Below are 21,175 nucleotides of genomic sequence, written 5' to 3' on the forward strand. Positions count from 1 at the left end.
AACCAGGAGGTCACAGTTTGATTCCCGGTCAGGACACATGCCTGCGTTTCAGGCTTGACCTCTAGTAGGGGGCGTTCAGGAGGCAGCCGATCCATGATTCTCGTCATCGATGTTTCTCTCTTTCTCTCTCTTTCTTTCTCTCCCCTTTTCCTTCCTCTCTGAAATCAATAACAAATACATATTTTTTGAGGAATTACAAAGTGCACTACTATAAAAAATGTAAGTGGTGGACCGATAGTGTGTGTAGAACTTCCGTGTTATCCAACCCTCTCGGATTTCCTTCTTTCTTTTGTTCGGAGGCAGAATTGGAAGCCATCCGAGCTGCCACAGGATCCGTCCCGTTATTAGAGCCGTGGGGGGAAATGTACCAGAGAGCTTTCCCTAGACTTACCGAGTCAGCACAATGCAGTCCCTCCTCCACCAGAGATTAGCCCCCTCTACCCGGAGGCTCGGGAAGGACCAGGATAATAAAGCACGTTGACGTCAGTAACTCTTCCCCCGAGTCCAGATCCTTTTTTTTTTTATTATTAAATTTTTATTGTTCGGATTACATTTGTTCCTCTTCCCCCCCCCCACCCCCATAACTCCCCTCCTTCCAGTTCCCGCCCCACCCTCCGCCCTCACTCCCCACCCACTGTCCTCATCCATAGGTGCACGATTTTTGTCCAGTCTCTTCCCGAATCTCCCACTCCCCTTTCCCCCCCAAGAATAGTCAGTCTATTCCCTTTCTATGTCCCTGATTCATTATAAGCACCAGTTCATTCTGTACATCAGATTATTTATTCACTTGATTCTTAGATTCACTTGTTGATAGATGCATATTTGTTGTTGTCGAATTGTATCTTTACTTTTTTCTTCTTCCTCTTCTTAAAGGATACCTTTCAGTATTTCGTGTAATACTGGTTTAGTGGTGATGAACTCCTTTAGCTTTTCCTTGTCTCTTTATCTGACCTTTAATTCTGAATGATAGCTTTGCTGGATAAAGTAATCTTGGTTGTAGGTTCTTGGTATTCAGCACTTTGAATATTTCTTGCCATTCCCTTCTGGCCTGCAAAGTTTCTGTTGAGAAATCAGCTGACAGTCGTATGGGTATTCCCTTGTAGGTAATTGAGTCTCTTTCTCTTGCTGCTTTTAAGATTCTCTCTTTGTCTTTTGCTCTTGGCATTTTAATGATGATGTGTCTTGGTGTGGTGCTCTTTGGATTCCTTTTGTTTGGGGTTCTCTGCGCTTCCTGGACCTGTAAGTCCATTTCTTTCACCAGGTGGGGGAAGTTTTCTGCCATTATTTCTTGAAATAGGTTTTCAATATCTTGCTGTCTCTCATCTTCTGGCACCCCAATAATTCTGATATTAGTCCGCTTGAAACTGTCCCAGAGGCTCCTTACACTATCTTCACACTTTCGGATTCTTTTTTCATTTTGCTTTTCCAGTTGGGTGTTTTTTGTCAAATCTTTGGTTTGATTCTTGTGCTCCTCTGGTCTGCTATTGGGTATAATATTCTTTATTTCAGTCCGTGTATGCTTACTTTCTAATTTCTTTATCGTAGCATCGAGGGTCTCATTAGTTTTCGTGAGGCTCTGCTCAAGTTTATAGCAAGCCCTCAAAATTGTGATTTTTAGATCCATATCCTCCATTTCTGTCATGTTTTTTTGTCTCCGCATCTTTTATGCTTTCTTGGTGCACCCCCTTGTGGTCTTTGTGCGCAGTCTTGTTCTAGCCAAGCCTTAATTGTTGTAGTTAACACTAGAGGGATTTGACCACCAGGCCGACTGGCTGTAGGAATCAGCTGTGTGGGAAACGTCTGTCTTCTGGGGAGGCGCTAATCCAGCCTTTGCCTGAGGCGATCGGCAAATGGCTCTGCGCAGGGCTTGGGCGGGGCGGGCTCAACAGGGCGGGGGGAGGGAGCAGCTATGGCTGCTCTCAGTCCGTCCCCAGGGGCTCTGCCTCTCTGTCCCAGCAACCGCTGCAAACCTCGGAGGGACCGTAGCCAGACAGTCCCGCTTCTCCCGTTTGAGTCTGGGTCCCTAGAGACTCGCCCGGATCTGTAGCCCAGAGTCTGAGACTCCCTCCTGATTGAAAACGACAACCGTGCCCCCAGCCACCAGCCCGCTTTGCGCGCGCACCACTGCACCACCGTACCTTTAAATTTTCCACACTGCGCCTCCTCTGAACCTCGGTTTGCTGTTCTTTTTCCTTCTAGTTGAAGAGTCTCTCCTCAGCCAGCCTTCCTGTGGTTCTGGTTGATGTCCGTTCCGTCTTTTAGTTGTATTTTTGAAGTGGTTGTTTATGGCGGCATAGCCGGTGTTTACCTATGCCGCCATCTTCGATTCCCTCTTCTCCAGCCCGAGTCCAGATCCTTGAGGGGGAAGGTGGTGGGCAGTCAGCCAGACTCCAAAGAGCAAGGACGGGGACCCGGTGCCGCAGTCACCAGGGTGGAGAGCCGGTGCCTAGCAACAGGCAAAACAAGGACCTCGTCCCACGGTGACCGTCCCTCCCCTCGCACATCACTGGCCATGGGGTTAGACCCTCCCCTGACCTTTCACATCACTGGCCATGGGGTTAGACCCTCCCCTGACCTTTCACATCGCTGGCCATGAGGTTAGACCCTCCCCTGACCTTTCACATCACTGGCCATGGGGTTAGACCCTCCCCTGACCTTTGACATCACTGGCCATGGGGTTAGACCCTCATGTGACCTATCACATCGCTGGCCATGGGGTTAGACCCTCCCCTGACCTTTGACATCGCTGGCCATGGGGTTAGACCCTCCCCTGACCTTTCACATCACTGGTCATGGGGTTAGACCCTCCCCTGACCTTTCACATCGCTGGTCATGGGGTTAGACCCTCCCCTGACCTTTGACATCGCTGGCCATGGGGTTAGACCCTCCCCTGACCTTTGACATCGCTGGCCATGGGGTTAGACCCCTGACCTTTGACATCGCTGGCCATGGGGTTAGACCCCTGACCGTTCCTCCCGGGCGGGTGAGACCCCTTAGGGCAGAACAAACAAGGGAGTGGAAAGTAGCCCTTAAGCACCCAGCCCAGGACACGAGGTTCTGACCCGCATCCAATCCCTCCGGACTCAGTTGTGCCTCAGCTCCAGGCCCCGAAAAGCACCAAAACCAGACGAGGGACGGCTGACCTCAGGACCGGCTTCCCTGACTAGTGACCCTGCCCTGGCGCTGACCAATCAGTGGAGACCCCGCCCTGAAGGCAGACCTGGAAGCTGCTGAATGTCCGACCCGAGGCCTCCAGGGAGGTGCTCTCCAGATGGGGACCCCCAGCGGCTCCCTATGGGGCGAGCCTGCCCCCTAAAAACAAACAACTTTTCCAATAAAAGGTGTTAAACTTATAAAAACATTTCCATGCACTTCTCCTTTTCTTATCAAAATGTGGAGCTGCAGATTCAGACGGTTCGACTGAAGGACCACGTCCACCATGTAACCCGGTCAGTCCTCCCTGTCTAGTCAGTTCGGTGAGATTTTTCATAAGAAAAACCCTAACTTCATTGTTCAGTTCAAATCAACCTGGTGGCTCGTGTGTCCTGTGACAGGAGCTCCTGTCTGCGCTCCGACTCCATCGCGTTCTGAAGCAGGTGGGCGCCGACGGAGCCTGCGCGGGGTCTGTCTTGTTTGTTTCCTGTTACTCTTCACCTGAGGATACTTTTCCATTTATTTTTAGAGAGAGGGAAAGAGAGAGGGAAAGTCCGAGAGAAACATTGATGTGAGAGAAACACACCGATTGGTTGCCTCCTGCAGGCGCCCCGACCAGGACCCAAGCTGGGGAGCGGCCTGCAACCGAGGGACGTGCCCTTGACTGGAATCGAACCCAGGACCCTTTGGTTCGCTCTATCCACTGAGCAGCACTGGCCAGGGCTGCATGGGTCTGTCTACATCAGAACACTGTTCCCCACTGACACTCTCTTTCCTCAGCTCCTGGGGGACGGTTCTCCATTCTAAGTCCAAATAAAGAGTTTTCTTGCACTTTCTTTAAAAGAAGGAATTTTCTGCAGTCATACAACTCCCAGAATACCCTGCACCAAGGGGTGCCTGCAGGGGTGTGTCCAACATTGCACAATCCGGAGACTGTGGCCGGCTTGGCTTTCTTTCAGTTTCCTGCTTCCTGGCACAGAGGCTGCTTCTGAGAAACGGTGTTTCAAGGAGGCCGGAGGGGGTTCTGTTCCGAGTGTTTTCCATCTCCTGCGAGAGAAAAGTGAGTACCGGCCTTCACACGTCAAACAGAGCTGGGTAGATGTGGGTGCAAAAAAAAAAAAAAAAAAAAGGCATGATACACGTGATGCACCAACTGCTGATGGTAAGCGGCTCCTTCCAGACTGTGAAAGGTTTCTATGTGCTTGGTTTAATGTGAATTACAACTGCAATCCGTGTATAACATCATGGCTCCCTGGATGTGATTGCCCTGAAAATGTTGAGCCGGTTTACTGTCCGTGTGGAGGAAGCGATGAAGGGAATACGGTGACAGGAGATGTGGACAGGGTGAGGCCGGGAAGGCACCTGGGAAGGGCCGAGGTTGAGGCCGCGGGCACTGGTGTGTGTGAGGCGGGCGTCTCTGACCAGGGCGGGTGGGAGTCTTGAGCTCCGTTGGCCCTGGGTTACAGAGCTTAACTGATAACACAGTCGGTTCGGTTTCCTGATGATAGACATGCGACGTGTTTGATAGATAAGTACATGTCTTATCAGATTTCACTAGGCTGTGCTGCTCCGTATTTCCCACGAATTGCCATGAAATGGGAGGTGCAGAGGGCGCCAGCACTTGTGAAATGAGTCATAGAGCAGGCGAGTTGTCCCAGGTGACCCCCAGCTTCTTGCCGATCAGATGGGCTCTCTGACCTCAAGGAGCACCGGGGTCAAGAGTCATAACTATCACGCTACGTGCCAACGGGCGTCAAAAATGCTCGTGTTGGTCATTGCCTTTCGGGAACCCATCCTAGGGAGGAAATAGTGGTGACTACGGAGAAAATTCACGAAGAGTTTCATTACCAAGGTATGTGTGATAAGAAAGAACTGCAGGCACCCTAACCAAGAAGAAAGGCTAAGCCAGGGGTGGGCAACCTTTGTGTGAGTGCGTGCCAAAGCCAGCAAAATCTCTGACTCAGAATTCTTCTGCGTGCCAACCCTAATTTTTTGAGAACATGTTACGCCTACTTGATATCTCGTAAGGTGTACGTACGTGAAGAACCTTGAAGAAATAATAAAATTCATTCGAGGGAGAAAAACACAGTGTATGATGATGAAAAATACATTTATTTTTTAATGTATACATGTACACTGATAGTCCGACAGAAAACTTTATGACTCCGTTTGATATTGTCAGTGGGACTTTTGCGGCTGCATCACTGATGACAGAGATTCTACATCAGGTTTATATTTCATGACCTTCAGAGATATGCACTAGCTACTGCTTTCATCCGTCAGGCTACTCCTATTACGAGACTTAACAAAATTCATCACTGAGAACAAAGATTCACAAGCGTATGTGGATGAAACCAAAACACCGGTCGGATCTAGGAAGGCAGGGAGAGTGAAGGCGGAGGCATAGAAATTGCTCTTCCCCTCTCTCATCAATCCACGTCTATGGTCTTTAAGATAACTTGTTATGTAAAATTATTTATTTATCTAAGATACACCTACACTGAATTTATCTGAAAAATAAAAAAGTCGATATTAAGAAAAAAATTGTAAATGGAAGATTATAAGAGAGGGTTTCGCGTGCCAGCAAAAGTTACCGGTGTGCCATGTTTGGCACGCGTGCCAGGGGTTGCTAATGGTGGCTCTTGGTGGGCCTGGTGGGACTGAGACCAGCGTCAGCACAGAAAGTGCTCACAGACTCAGCTAGCACTCTTTTTTTTTTTTTAATCTATTTTTATTGATTTCCGAGAGGAAGGGAGAGGGAGAGAGAAAGAGAAACATCAACGATGAGAGAAAATCATTGATCGGCTGCCTCCCCCATGCCCCACACTGGGGATCAAGCCCACAACCTGGGCATGTGCCCTTGACTGGAATCAAACCTGGGACCCTTCAGTCTGCAGGCCGACGCCCTATCCACTGAGCCACATCGGCCAGGGCTTCAGCTATGATTCTTATAGCTACTCACGTGAAACGGCAAAGGTATAACTCACAGATCTTCTGAAGTAGATGGCGTGTTATAGTGGCAGGCTATTTCTCTCCCTTCTGCTTCTCTCTCTCTCTCTCTCTCTCTCTCTCTATATATATATATACATTTCTCTCTATCTCTATCTCTCTCTCATTTCTATCTCTTGCTCTCTCACTATCTCCCTCTCTCTCTATCTCTCTCTCTATCTCTTTCATCTCTCTCTCTTTCTTTCTCTCTCCCTCTCTCTCTCTATATATATCTTGCTCTCTCACTATCTCCCTCTCTCTATTTCTCTCTCTCTATATATATATATATATTTCTATCTCTATCTCTCTCTCATTTCTATCTCTTGCTCTCTCACTATCTCCTTCTCTCTCTATCTCTCTCTCTATCTCTCTCATCTCTCTCTCTTTCTTTCTCTCTTTCTCATTTCTATCTTTCCCTCATTTCTCTCTCTCTCTCTCTCTCTCTCTCTCTCTCCCCTCTATCACCTATGTCTATGTCGGTATGTGAACCTGAACCCAGGTCTTTGTCTATATCTATACTATGATTGGCTGCTTATATTACTATGTAATATATTACTTTTTTGAGAAAACGAATAGACTTCATTAAAGAAAATGATGCAGCTACACAGTCAATGGCAGTCGTTGGGAGGGAAGTCCTCACCTTCTGTGTATTGGACACACGGAGAGGATTGAGTCTCGGTCAAGGACAAACAGGCAGAGTCGGAGAGGGTGGGATGAAGTACCGACGGGAACCCTTCCCATCGGCTGGTTTTGCTCATGTGGATTGCTTCCTCTTTTGCTTTGAAGAAAAGAGAAGGTCTACCCGGTGTGGCTCAGTGGATAGAGCATCGGCCTGCGGACTGAAGGGTCCCAGGTTTGATTCTGGTCAAGGACACGTTCCTGGGTTGCAGGCTCCTCCCCGGCCCGGGCCCAGGTTGGGGTGCATGCAGGAGGCAACCAATCCATGTGTTCCTCTCACATCGATGTTTCTCTCTGTCTTTCCCTCTCCCTTCCACTCTCTCTAAAGATCAGTGGGAAAATATCCTCAGGTGAGGATTAACAACAGTAAATAAATAAAAAACAAAGAGGAGGAAGTGGAGGTCTGGCAGGGAGAGGGGACTCCCCTAAATTCACGGGCAGTGGGGTTAGAACCCAGGAGCCCTCGCCGGCAAGGGGCTAACTATGTGGTTGGGAATGAGTCGGTCTCGGGCAGGAGATTCACGGACGGGCAGGATGTAAAGGGTGAATTCTCGGTGGTACTGGTTTGGTTAGCAAACACGCCGTCGATGGCACAAGTGTGATTTTATCATCGTTACACGGAAACATCACCAATTTTGAGATAATAGATTAGTGAATCTTCTTTTTTCTATAGTGAATTCCAAAAAGATGCCTGTATTTTTACTGAAATAGAGTTCAATTTACTGGTCAGGCAAATAATGTGCATCACTATTTCAATGGTTTCTTTGTCTTGTTTTGTTTGAATCCTCACCAGAGGGTATGTGGAGTTTTTTTGGTTTGTTTTTATTTATTTATTGTCAATGTCAACGTTTCACAGAAGCTCTACATTTCCTTTGGTCATTACTGAGTCTTGTAATTTCTTTAGATCTTTTTTGTTCTAACAACAAAACACTTGTTTTCCTTAATAAGTGAGCATGTACAAGGGGTTTCTCCTTGGCCTGTGCTGCTATGAGCCGCCAGGAGAGGGCGGCGGAGAGGCGCCGGGAAGAAGAACAGACCACAGGCTCTTGTTGGGGAAAAGCCAGGAAGACCCTGATGCGAAAGACGCAGACATTTGTCGGGGCTGACGTCCTATTAACTCACTTTCTGAGCCGGAGACCATGGCGTAGACACTGCCACGGTTTTCAGAAGATCCGATGACGTCCTGGTAACACAATCAGGTCATCGATGTGTGGAAACATCTGTTACGCGACCAATGAGGACTGAAAACTTGATATCAGTTTGGAGGTAAAAGATGAGAGGATGAAATTATCACTTCGAGGGTCAGGCGGGGAGTTTAATCCTCACGGAGACGATGAAAGCACCGCCTCTGGGAACAGCAGAGTCATTGCTGGCCTAGAAGGAAGTTTTCCAACTTATCACATAGACAGTCAGCAACGCGGAGAACAAAGCAAATAAGAGAGGTTGCCCAGGTTCAGCCAGTGCCTCCTTTCGTGGGCGTTGAACAACAACGAACGTTTCTGCGCCTCGGCTGTGCCGGGAGCTATTCCAGATCCGAATACCCCAGTTTTAGGAGGGAGCAAGGCAGACGCAGTCCCTGGCCTGTTGGTTTATATTATTGCCCGAGAGACACACGTTTAAAAGACTCACCATTGATCCATTACCTACAGCTGGGGGGAATGGAAATCACCCCGAATACATCAGTTTGGGTTCAACCCTAAAGTTGGAAATTCAGTGAAATTGAAAATAGGACTCAACTGACAATAAACAAACCACCTCCAAAAAGAACACTTGGTGGTCTTCTCTCTCTCTCTCTCTCTTTTTTTTAAAAAAATCCTCACCCAGGGATATATTCCCATTGATGTTGAGAGAGAGTGGAAGAGGGGAGGAGGGAGAGAGAAGGAAATCGATGTGAGAGAGACGCACTGGTTGGTTGTCGAGGATCGAGCCTGCAGTGCCCTTGACTGGGAATCGAACCCGTGACCCTTCAGTGTGCGGGCCGACGCTCTAACCACTGAGCACCGGCCAGGGGTTAATAGTCTTCTTAAAAGGCAACCTCTGGAGTAAAACATGACAAGCTCCAACTTGAAGACCCTTTGGGGAGAGGGGCCGGGGCCCTGCTGGTGGAGCGTGGCTGCATTGAAAGGCCACGGGAGGGTCCGCTGTGACAGGAGACACCCGCCAAGCGCAGCGCTCGACGAGGAGCCGCCGTCAGCTCCACTGGGCTCTGCGCTCGGCTGACGGGAGCTGCAGGGCTCCGGGCTCTGGGACCCCGCGCTGTGCGGGGCCTGAGAAGAAAGGCCGTTCCTTCCCAAGGCAGCAGGGGGTCGGGTATAAACCCAAAGGTGGGCGGGCGGTCAGGGCAAGGCCACGGGCAAGCACCCCAGGTTTGAAAAGTAGGAAACGAAGCACTTGGAGGCAGGGTGGTGGGCTGATCGCGAGCACAGGTTTGAAGGGAGACAGATCTGCAAGCCCCAAGCCGGACTTACCCCCCGACTCGCGTCACTGCAGCCTCCGGTGCCTCGTGTGCCACGCGAGGGTGACGACCCTGACACCCTGCGGAGCATTCGGTTAGCGCCTGGGCCGGTGGCACCAAGCTCCTGTGGACGAGATGAAGATCGCTCGTCCTGCCCTGGCCGGCGGGGCTCCGTGGATAGAGCGTCGGCCTGGGGACTGAAGGGTCCCGGGTTCGATCTGGTTAAGGGCACAGGCCTGGGTCTCGGGCTCGATCCCCAGTGGGGGGTGAGCAGGAGGCAGCCGATCCATGATTCTCTCTCATCATGGATGTTTCTATCTCTCCCTCCCTCTCCCTTCCTCTCTGAAGTCAATATGTATGTATATCTACACACACACACACACACACACACACACACATATATATACACATATATACACACAAAACTCTGCATGGCTTTCAGACCTTAAAATTACTGAAATTAATGTAAGTGCAGACATGAGTTGTCTTGTGACCAGCAATGACCTTTGGGAATGGAAACACAAGTCATCTCGTGGCCGTCAGCTCCGCCCCTGGTAAGCGCCCTACACAGGTGAACCATTATCTTTAACACCATATTTTTTGCTATACCTTGTCTATGTTTAGATACACAGATACCATTGTGTTATAGTTGCCTACAGTGTTCAGTACAGTAACATATGCACAGGGTTGTAGCCCAGAAGCAATAGGCTAAACCGCACAGCCTACATGTGCAGTGAGTGGGCTATAGCATAACCGCTATACATTCTGGGTCCGTAGAGTTACACTGCATGATGTTCACAGCGACAAAACCGCCCAATGCCGCACAGTCCTCATGACACATCCCTGCAGTTAAGTGGTGCACGACTGTAGTCTTTCTAGGAGTCCTCTTGGTAGTGAGGGACGGACAGGACATTGCAGGGACGGCCAGGGCAGCGATGGCAGGAGGGCGGGGACCGGCGCTCGGTGAAACCGGGTGAGTGAGCCGGTCGTGTGCCTGAGCTCTTGGCGAAAGGCAGGTTTGTTTCATTCCCTCACAGGGGAGCCCCCGTGTGTGTGAAAGCGAGTCGAGTGACACGTGATGAAAACGAAGGGCAGGGAGGACAAGCTACAGCGAGAAGCACTGATCAGAAACTGGTCAGGAGGCCGTCGAAAGGCAGGGCCGGAGGGGCGGGCCCCCCACATGCACGCACGGAGCTGGTCAGAGCCCTGAGCTTCCTGGCGCCCAGGTTCCCACTGCAGCCAGGGGTCCCAGCCTGCGGGTGCCCCCTGACACTTGCAGCTTCATCCTAGAAAGAAGCTATTGCTCAGACACTCACATGAGAGAAAGAAGAGGCTCCATGAGTTTTGTACAAGCTACACACGGGGCGGGCAAAGTAGGTTTACAGTAGTGAGGACGCAACATGGAGTTCATCCTTTTTTTATGTATTTTTATGGATTTCAGGGAGGAAGGGAGCGGGAGAGAGAGCTGGAAACATCAATGATGAGACAGAATCACGGATTGGCTGCCTCCTGCACGATCCAGGTGCCCTGACCGGGAATCGAACTGTGATCTCCAGTTCCATAGGTCGATGCTCAACCACTAAGCCATGCCAGCTGGGCCAGAGTTTATTCTTGTGTTATTATTTATTAGAGGCCCGGTGCATGAAATTCATGTGTGTGGGGGGGTGTCCCTCAGCCCAGCCTGCACACTCTCCAATCTGGGACATCCCTCTCACAATCCAGGACTGGTGGCTCCTAACCACTCGCCTGTCTGCCTGCCTGATTGCCCCCAACTGCTTCTGCCTCCCAGCCTGGTCACCCCCAACTGCCCTCCCCTGCAGGCCTGGTTGCCCCCAACTGCCCTCCCCTGCAGGCCTGGTTGCCCCCAACTGCCCTCCCCTGCAGGCCATCATGTGGCGGCTATCTTATGACCACGTGGGGATGGCCATCTTGTGATGACGTGAGGGCATCGCGCGAGGGTGGGAGGGCCACCTAGGCTTTTATTAGCATAGACTGTTGTGTTCTTTTCCATGGGAACCACTGTAAACCTACTTTTCCCCGCCCTGTGCACATCACTCACGACTGACTGTGAAGGGCACCACCACCAGACAGCCTAGCGAAGTAGAGGGCGGCAGGGAGTGTGGGGGTGACTGGCTGCGTGTGGGCTGCCGTGTGGGCAGGTGCTCGACGAACAGGCGAGAAGACTGTGCTGACAGCCCCCGTGGGAACCGGCTGTGAGGCTGTGCTCTCAATAAGGGGGTGGTGAGGTGGGAGGCCCCCTCCTAGCCTGTCTTTCCTGCACCCCACGATCTGTCCTTGGCGGAAACAACACCAGGTATTGTTACTGATTTGGGGCAGGTACCTTTTTTCTGGACCAGGGGCCCGCGTCCTCTCACGCCCCTGCGGGCTCCGGCCAAGTCCTCCTTGGCAGTTCCCTGCTCCGGACGGATGGCCAGCTGCTCTGGGTTGTGGTGTGACCGGTGAGTCCTGGGAGCGTCCCAGCTCATTCTTAGGGCGACGCTATGTGTGTGGCTCGGGGTGAACTTGGCCTTCAGCGAGTCCACAGGAGGAGACCTGGCCAATAAAAGCCTGAAATAGCGACGAGCTTAGAGGGTGGCTCAAGTCTCAGGCTCAGGCCATTTCCCACAGAGACACCCGGCCTCTCCCAGGGCCCAACACAAAAAGCAGGGGACGTTTCTCAAGGAAAAGAGGTGTTTGTCCCGAGGCCCGGACGGCTTTTGCTCGGTTCTGGCTGCCCTGGGTCCTCTTCCCCGGAGCTCAGATCTGCAGCCACAGTGCACACAGGTGTCCTGGTCACGGGATCTCCGTGGCGAGAGCGGCTTATTCTCTGAACAATTCTGATACATGATTAAAACAGCCGGTGAGGCTCAGTGGTTAAGTGTCGCCCTACGAACCAGCAGGTCACGGTTCCATTCCTGGTCAGGGCTCATGCCAGGGCTGCAGGCTCCATCCCCAGAGTGGGGCATGCAGGAGGCAGCCGATCCATGATTCCCTCTCATCATTGATGTTTCTCTCTCTCTCCCTCTCCTTTCCTCTCTCTGGACTCAATTAAAATATTTAAAACAAAACAAAAAACTGAAGAAAAGCCTAAGACCTAATTAAGACTGAGAATGTGAGAAGATTGCCTGTTATCTGTGAGTCATGTTCTCCAAAGTCATCGACACCTTTAATAAACAATGAAGATGCCAGCAGGACAGGTTTAGAGCTGGTCAATGTTTAACTTGGTGTTTTTAGAAGCAGATACGTCAGGTGGGTTTGTTCACAATGGCCTCACCTCCTTCTAAGATCTCACCGGTGATGGTTTTCATCCCACCGTCCACCTTCTTCTCTCCTGTCAGCCCTTAGATTTTCTCGGAAGTCAACTCAGAGGCCTTTTCAAATAACCACCATTTTGATGTGTCTACTGTTTTATAAATCACTATTTTTTTAAAAAATATATTTTTACTGATTTCAGAGAGGAGGGGAGGAGGAGAGATAGAAACATCAAGGATGAGAGGGAATCATTGATTGGCTGCCTCCTACACCGGGAATCCAACCATGACCTCCTGGTTCATAGGTCGATGCTCAACCACTGAGCCAGGCCTGCCGGGCATAAATCACTATTTTTAAACGTGTTACGTTCATTTGCTCCTTCTGCTTCCCTAAGGCTTGGTGTTTGCTGGTTTCTTCTTCTTGGGCGGAAATCGAGGTTCACAGGTCGTTTTTATTGGTCTTGTACGTGTAGCCGTGGGCTCGGTTTGGGGATGAAGTGGAAAATGGCTTGTGAGCGCCGTGGCAGTTCCAAGTGGGCTGGTCATAGATGCCAACTTCTGGTTAACAATCCAGAGCTTCTTAAATGTATCATGGTCAAATAATTTTTTCCTACTATATTATTAATTTTTATAAATGTTCAGCAGTAACATGCATTTATTTTGGGCAAGAGCTGAAGGGCTTGCATTTTTAAGTTAATAAGCCATGTTGTGACATTTTTTTATTCTTAAGTATTTTAGTGGTGTGTTGTTGTTTTTTTCAAGGAAGACAGATTTTTAGTATAAGTATCACACACAATCGTAAATATATCCAACTCTCTACATCGTTCCCTATCTTGTTTACGTTAGAAGTGTGGGAAGAAGGTGTCAGAAGGACATTCACACAGAAGCGATGCTCTAATAACTTTTTGTTGTTGTTGTTAATTCTCACCCGAGGATATCTTCCCATTGATCTTTTGGAGAGAGTGGAAGAGAGAGGGAAAGACGGAGAGAAAGATCAATGTGGGAGAAACATCGATTGGTTGCCTCCTGCACGAGCCCCGACAAGGGCCCCGGCTGGGGAGGAGCCTGCAACCGAGGTCCGTGCCCTTGACCGGAATCGAACCTGGGACCCTTTGGTCCGCAGGCCGACGCTCTATCCACTGGGCCACACCAGCCAGGGCTCTGATAACTTTTAAAGGACGGGGTCTGGGAGAAGCATGCTCCTCGGGACGCCTGGGCGACCACACGTTGGCGCTGCTAGGATGAAGGGCACAGCAGATCTGATTTAGGGCATGAACATGCCAGAGTAGCTCCCGGCAAGAGAGGTAATTGGTGACCTGCCTCACAGCCTCGTCACCTGCCACATAGTAGGTGTGCCACAAATCCACGCCGTGCACCTGAGACCCTGAGTTCTCTCCGTACGCGTGTGAAGAGAACGGCCACGTCGAATAGGGAGCACTGTTGTGAAATGTGTTTTAACCTGTGCACGCCCTCAGAAACGCCCGAAACGATCCATTTGCGACGCACAGATGTGTCTAGAACTGTCCCTACAGGTGGTCTGTGCGAGGCTGGCGGAGCGAAGGGCACCGTGGAGCTGAGGGCAGCATCGGTTTCTAGCTCCCTGTGAGCAAAGGCAAAAAGGGGCAACGTGCCGAGGTTGAGATGCTCGTGACCTGATGCCAACAACAGGTTCCAGCAGCATGAGCCCAGTGTCTCCTGCTTTAATCAGGGAGAACCTGCCCACGGGCGTCACCTGGCACCGAGCCGTGTGGCGGACACACTCCCGCAATCTTATGAAACAGTTACTTCAAGACGGCAAACCCGTTATGAGCCGGTTCCTTTTATTACAAATGAATGATCATAAAATGAGAAAAACAACTAGAATCAGTTGTGCTCTCAGCCTAGCACTTGCGTTTCAGACTCAGAATGTAGGCCTCCCTGAGGGAGTGTCTTCAGCAAACCCCTGAGCCTTTGGTTTTAACAAAAAATAAAAATAAATAAAAATGACAAACGTTTTCCACGCCGCTGTATAATTTTTACTGGTGTTTGTTTGTTTGTTTGTTTGTTTTGGTCTTGGGTTTTTTTGCATTTTATTGAAACCGGGTGCTGCTCGTCCACCTGCTGCTTCGTTGAGTTTGTCAGCAGCGTCTGTAGGGAATGAGCCGCCAGAATGGCCGCCTCTAAATGTCCCGCTGTCCCGTGAAGATGCGGGTGAAGGAAGAGGCCTGGACCAGCCTCTGTCCCTGAGGAGCGAGGACTCGAAGGCCCAGCAGATGCGTGGCAGCGCCTGACCCTCATCGAAGGAACAAAGGTGCGGGGGTAGCGCTCTTGTCATCTTGGCCTAGAGGAGGGAAGACGGGATGGACGCTGAGGAAGAGTGAGATCAGCCAGCGTCTCCCCTGCACGCGCAGTGGCCTCCCGGACACTCGGCCTCCTCGTCCTACCCCCGATGGCAGCGCGGGTTCCACGTTCAGAGCCTCGGCCAGGAGGCCGGCGCCCAGGAGGCACAAGGGGACTCTGTTCCTCTTCAAAGGGAGCAAGCAGAGCTCTGCGAGGGGATTAGCGGGCGGGCTGGGCTTTGAGCTGGTCCCTCCCGGGAGGAGGTTATGCTAATGAGGCAGGACGTCTACAGGAACACTGGGAATATCCCAAATCCCCCCAGCCCGCTTTGTCTCTGCCCAGCGGGATCCGCGCTTTATCATCTCAGGAGGAGAGCAGAAAAGGAACAAGCGGTACTCCGCCGCCTCACTGATCTGCGTCTGTGAAAAGTTCATTTAAATATATATTTATATTTCGGCTGCGTTACATTTCAAAGTCGACAGAAAAACCAAAGCCCAGTCATTGAAAAGTATCTGACCAGCTCCCCGCCCAGGGGTCGCTGCGAAATAGCTCGTCTTTGTAGAAAAGAATATCCGTAGAACAGGAACCTCTGAGCACTGTTTCAGGTGACAGCCTGGCTCTCCACCATTTCCCTTTAAAATTGTTTATTTGCGATTTTTACTTTTTTCTGTACAATGTCCTTCTGCTCAATATGGGAAAATCCTGTCTCTTAAAACCGGTGTGCATTTAGTCCATGGGATGCTGTTCTCCGCACTCAGAACCTGGTCGGCACCGGGAAGGCGAGCTCACTGTCTGGTGTGTGATCTGCATGTGGGATCCGTACCCGTGGCTCCGAGAACTGAAATCCCTGTGGGATCTCCCCTCAGCCGCCGGGGAGCGGAAGTCCCGTCACCCACAGCAGGCTGCACGCGTGTCCAGCGTGACCTGCCCTTGGCGGCCAGCACGTCACCGTGATCGCCAAGTCGCTCCGGGTCCTGGGGTTTTGCTGGTCGGGGGTGTGCGTGTCTTCTAGTCGGATCTGAAGGGCCTGTCTCTTCCTGACATGATGCATATTCATGACCGAGTGCCCTGCAGGCCCTGAGCAAGCGGAGTGCGCACAAAGCCGGCCTGTCCCTCGCGCAGGCGGCTGCGGGGCCAGGGCCCTGCACACAGCCAGCCCCTCGCTCCTCAGGCCTGGCTCCCCACACGTTCCCGGTGTCGCTGTGGCAAGGCTGCCGGGAGGCCGAGGCTCCTTGTGGCCGTTTCCAGATAAAGATAATTTCCTGAATGTGCGTTTATTTGCCGATGGGCTCGCGGGCCGAGGGGAAGTGCCCGGTCGTTTGCGGATTAGGGTTTTGTCACTTCAAAGGCATCTTTGATGTAGAAATATGTGCTGTACCAAATTCATTATGTCTGTCCCTGAAGAGCTCTTAAATTTATGGGTCTTCCCTCAATTACCCCCCTTTCACGTCCAGCGACGACAGGGGAGCGGGAGGTGTGGGGAGCCCGGGAGAGCGGGGCGCGCTGCCGCTGCCGCGGTCACTTCTGAGGCCGCAGAGGGAACAACAGGGGCCTTTGTTTCGTGGCTTCTCCTCGGGCCCCGAAGACAAAGGGCCTCTGCCGAGGCCCGACAGGAGGACAGCAACGGGACAGGAGGACAGCAACGGGACAGGAGGACAGCAATAGGACAGGAGGACAGCAATAGGACAGGAGGACAGCAACAGGACAGGAGGACAGCAATAGACAGGAGGACAGCAACAGGACAGGAGGACAGCAATAGGACAGGAGGACAGCTACAGGACAGCAGGACAGCAATAGGACAGGAGGACAGCTACAGGACAGGAGGACAGCAATAGGACAGGAGGACAGCAATAGGACAGGAGGACAGCAACGGGACAGGAAGACAGCAATAGGACAGGAGGACAGCAATAGGACAGGAGGACAGCAACAGGACAGGAGGACAGCAATAGACAGGAGGACAGCAACAGGACAGGAGGACAGCAATAGGACAGGAGGACAGCTACAGGACAGCAGGACAGCAATAGGACAGGAGGACAGCTACAGGACAGGAGGACAGCAATAGGACAGGAGGACAGCAATAGGACAGGAGGACAGCAACAGGACAGGAGGACAGCAATAGACAGGAGGACAGCAACAGGACAGGAGGACAACAATAGACAGGAGGACAGCAATAGGACAGGAGGACAGCAATAGACAGGAGAACAGCAATGGGACAGGAGGACAGCAATGGGACAGGAGGACAGCAATAGACAGGAGGACAGCAACGGGACAGGAGGACAGCAATGGGCAGGAGGACAGCAACGGGGAGACGAGCTGTGCGTGTGCTGCAGCCTCAGGAAGGAGGGCTTCCCCGTTGGTGAAAATTAAGTGCTTGCACCTGTTTCATCCCGTCACGTCCACGGTGCCAGGAAGCCATGGAGAGAGGGGGCCTGACTGTGGACCTGCTTCCCCGAGAAGCGGCCTCACACGGCACCAGGCTCCACCCACTCGCCGAGGCTCACACCTGGGTCCTTTGAAAGTCACACGGAGCCCGGCCGGCGTGGATCAGTGAGCGTCGACCTGCGAACCAGGAGGACAGGGTTCCATTCCCGGTCAGGGCACCGGCCCGGGCTGCAGGCTCGATCCCCAGTGTGGGGCGTGCAGGAGGCGGCCGATCCATGGTTCTCTCTCATCGTTGATGTTTCTATCTCTCTCTCCCTCTCCCTTTCTCTCTGACATCAATGAAAATACATATTTTTTTAAAAGTCACACAGAGCAGAGGCTGCGGATGCGAGTCCGTGGGGGACGTTTACCTGAAACCCTGCAGCGTGAGCTTTCACGGCAGGCGGCCGAGGCCCGCGGCCTCTTCCTGCTGCTGCTGTTGTTCTGAACAGTTTGTTGCACGGATTTCGCTCGCATCCAACCACTTTCTTCGAGAGCCCGGCCTGCTTCCGTGTCTGCACCAGGAAGAGGGGCTAGAAATGTGGCTTGACCCTCCCTTTTTCATCTCAATGTATGATTTTATCAGCCTCCCGGCAGGCTCTACCGTAGCTCGGCCATACCCAGCTGCTTTTGGTCATTAGCAAGTCATAGTGTCATTATAAAGAGAATGTGATTTCTTCTTTCATCGTCACCCAAGGAGTGAGGATGTTTTTTTCCACTGATTTCTTTAGATTGAGTGGGCGGGAGAGAAACACCGATATGAGAGAGACATTGATTGGTTGCCTCCCGCACGTGCCCCAACTGGGGGCGGGAACAAACCCGAAACCCAGGCACGTGCCCTTGACTGGGAATCGAACCCGAGACCCTCCGGTGCACAGGCCAGTGCTCTAACCACTGAGCAACGCTGCCAGGGCTAAAAAGTATGTGATTTTAAAGTATAACCTGAAGTTCCTAGAAGCCAAAAATAAAAGGATTTTTTGAAAAGTTCGTTTTCTGAATTTCCACACACAAGCAGAGCACAGTGCTACTCATTTTGAAAGACTCATCGAGCGGCTGGGCTCTGTCCGCAGGCCTCGGAACCCCTCTCCGCACAGTGAGGGTGAGAAGGGCCCCGAAGCCAGGCCAGAAGCACTGCCCACGGGGACGCGATTCCAGTCTGATTACGAGGTGGACTCTGCTTCGTTCTGCTTCACAGCCCAGGACACAGGCACACGGGCGTCGCCCCCCGCCTCATACCAGCCCGGGGCCCAGCAAGATGTGGGCATTTCGATCCAGAGCCTCTGTTCTCGCTGTTGGGGTTGAGGCCAGGGAGCCGTCCCTCCTCCCCCTGGGACTGGAGAGCACATCCTGGACCCCTCGCCTCCCTGCCCAGCCTTCGGCCACAGGTCCATCCGCCCTGGTCCCTCGCGGAGAGCGTAGGGGAGGGGGGCATGGGGACGGGATGGGGGGCCTGGCCTGGCCGGGCAGGCCAGCCGCTCGCTCTCCTCCTGCCTGCCTCCCTCCATCTCCAGGAGCCTCCCTCACGCCCGTCAAGGTCGCCCTTCAAGGTCACCGCCGCAAGGTCTCTTGACTTGGTCTCAACCAGGAAACGGACTGAGACTTCCTGGTGAAAACAGGACGCCCCTTTGAGGAGGAAAGAGACAGATTCGGAGGAAGAATGCCTGGGGAAGGGTCTCTGTGTTGCGTTGGCCACGTGTGAACGCACCCCATCAACCGCAGACAGCAGCGCCCTTCGCCCGGGGCCGAGAGTGAGCCCGTCGCCAAGAGGCTGCCCTGAAAGACAGGATCAGTCGCTGGGGCCGATACTCCGGTCCAAGGAGAGACAGCGTCTCAGACTCGCTGGGTGCACACAGGCGAGCAGGACACGCTCTCCATCGGATGGTGACAATAGGGGCCAACCCTGTGCCGGCGGCTCCAGCACACACCACACACACCACACTCACACACACACACACCACAAACACACACGCACACACACCACACACGCACACACACACACACACCACACACCGCACACACACACACACCACACACCGCACACACACACACACCACACTCACACACACGCACACACACACGCACACACACACACCACACACATACATGCACACGCACACACATGCATACACACACACACACCGCACACACACATCACACACACACATACATATACACACACCACACACACACACACACACACACATACATGCTCGCCCAGCCCCGCCTGCCCGGCGGCTGGCTGCGACCACCGGGATGTGGAGCCACAGATGTCACCGTGGTTTTCCCGGGGAGCACATTCAGGCCCATCTGTTGCCGCCTCCGAGGCTGTTCGTGTGGCCACAAGGCCCTCATTTAATTCTTGTCAGAAAGTAATGTAAATCCCGTTTACCTCGGAGGTCGCGGCCGCGCTGTGTGCCGAGGGCCCCCCCAGTTTACACTCCACCGCCGTGGGATGAAAAGAGCCCTTTCATGTGGCTGCGTGCGAACAGAGCCCGCCCTCCGCGGGCGGCTGCCGGCGGCCGGGCTGCCCCTGATTTTAATGCAGCGACGCCAGTTGGTGCTCTCAGCTTCAGAGAAAGAGAGAAAACCGTAATCTTCCCGCTGAAGTTTCTTCTTTTAGGGGAGGAAAAGGCGAGAGACATCCTGGGCAGGGCATCGCTGAGTTTTTAATTATCTGTAGGAGGCAGACGCCCTCCCCGGAGAGGCCAGAGTGGGGGGTTCTGGCCCGAGTTACCGCGTCAGGGCCCTGGAGACCTGGTTGTCAGCAGGCGGCACGCACCCTGAAAACGGTGGGGTGCCGGCGGGATTAGCCGCCCCTTTTCAGTCGCCTCCTTCTGGCCCGTGTAGAGGAAATCCAAGCATTCGATTAGCTTTCTGAGGCGCAGGCTGGGCAGGAGCCGGTTTACTGGTGAAGCGAGGGAGGACGTAGGTCATGTATGTGTGTGTGTGTTTACAGAATTGTTTTGCTGGAAGCTGAGTTCTGGCAACTCCCATTCGGCCTGTCTGTGTGGGCACAGGGATGTGTTCTGAAGTATTCAGGGCTGTGTCGGTAGCTGGAAGGCAAATGGTTTTAGAAACCCCGTGGGGTCTGACCCAACGCCCTCATCTCTCCACTGGGAAGCTCAGAGCCTGCCTCTCCGAGTTCGTGCGCAGGCTCAAGCCCCCCGGGTGCTCCACGGACAGAGCTCCCCTCTACACCCGCCTCTGCCTGCCCTGGTGTCTGTGATGATAAACTGGGATTAAAAATGTTACGTAACCCTGGAGCCCTGGCCGGTGTGGCTCAGTGGATAGAGCATCGCCTGCGGACCGAAGGGTCCCAGGTTCAATTCCGGTCAAGAGCATGGACCTCAGTTGCAGGCTCCTCCCCGCCCGGGCCCTGGTCGGTGAGCACGGAGGAGGCAACCCATCGATGTGTTTCCTCTCACATCCTCATTTCTCTCTGCCTTTCCCTCTCGCTCCCGCTCCCTCTGAAGTCATTGGTGAAATATCCTCGGGGGAGGATTAGAAACACAAAACAAACACACAGCAGTTACAGTCTCCGTTCTTTAAAACCTGACACGTGAGCCGATTTCTCTGAGCGACTAGGATGCACGCTTCTCTCATGGAATCAACAAGCTACCAGAGTAAAACACCTGCTTCTCAGTGTGGCCCTGTTTCTTCTCCAGAAGCCAGGACACCAGAGTCGTCTCGTGGGAAACCCCCCTGGGTCAGAGGTCTGGCCCCAGGTCCCCGGAGCTGCCACAGGAACCGGGACAAATCACCCAACTTCCGACTTTTCAGATCTTCACAGGGGGCCCATCAGTCGCTACCTGCCTCAGTGCGATTATCTTGTAAACATAAGATCATCAGTCCAGTTCCCCTATTGCCTTCGGCCAGGATCCGATACGCCTTTGCTCCCGTGAAGGGGGGC

General features: G+C 52.6%; 1 protein-coding gene across 1 annotated transcript in view; it reads left to right on the forward strand.

Annotated features, from left to right (window-relative positions):
• The first annotated feature begins 4,127 nt into the window (after positions 1-4,127).
• The window catches only part of ALPK1 (alpha kinase 1), a 100,439-nt gene continuing 83,391 nt past the window's right edge, over positions 4,128-21,175 (forward strand). Inside the window, exon 1 of the mRNA XM_070414155.1 lies at positions 4,128-4,213. The gene's annotated coding sequence lies outside the window, so the exon portion shown is untranslated. The remainder of the gene's footprint in view (positions 4,214-21,175) is intronic.

Source organism: Myotis yumanensis, unplaced genomic scaffold (genome assembly GCF_028538775.1).
Source record: "Myotis yumanensis isolate MYYU_CA2020_CCGP unplaced genomic scaffold, mMyoYum1.0.hap1 SCAF_5, whole genome shotgun sequence".
Taxonomy (NCBI): Eukaryota; Metazoa; Chordata; class Mammalia; order Chiroptera; family Vespertilionidae; genus Myotis; species Myotis yumanensis.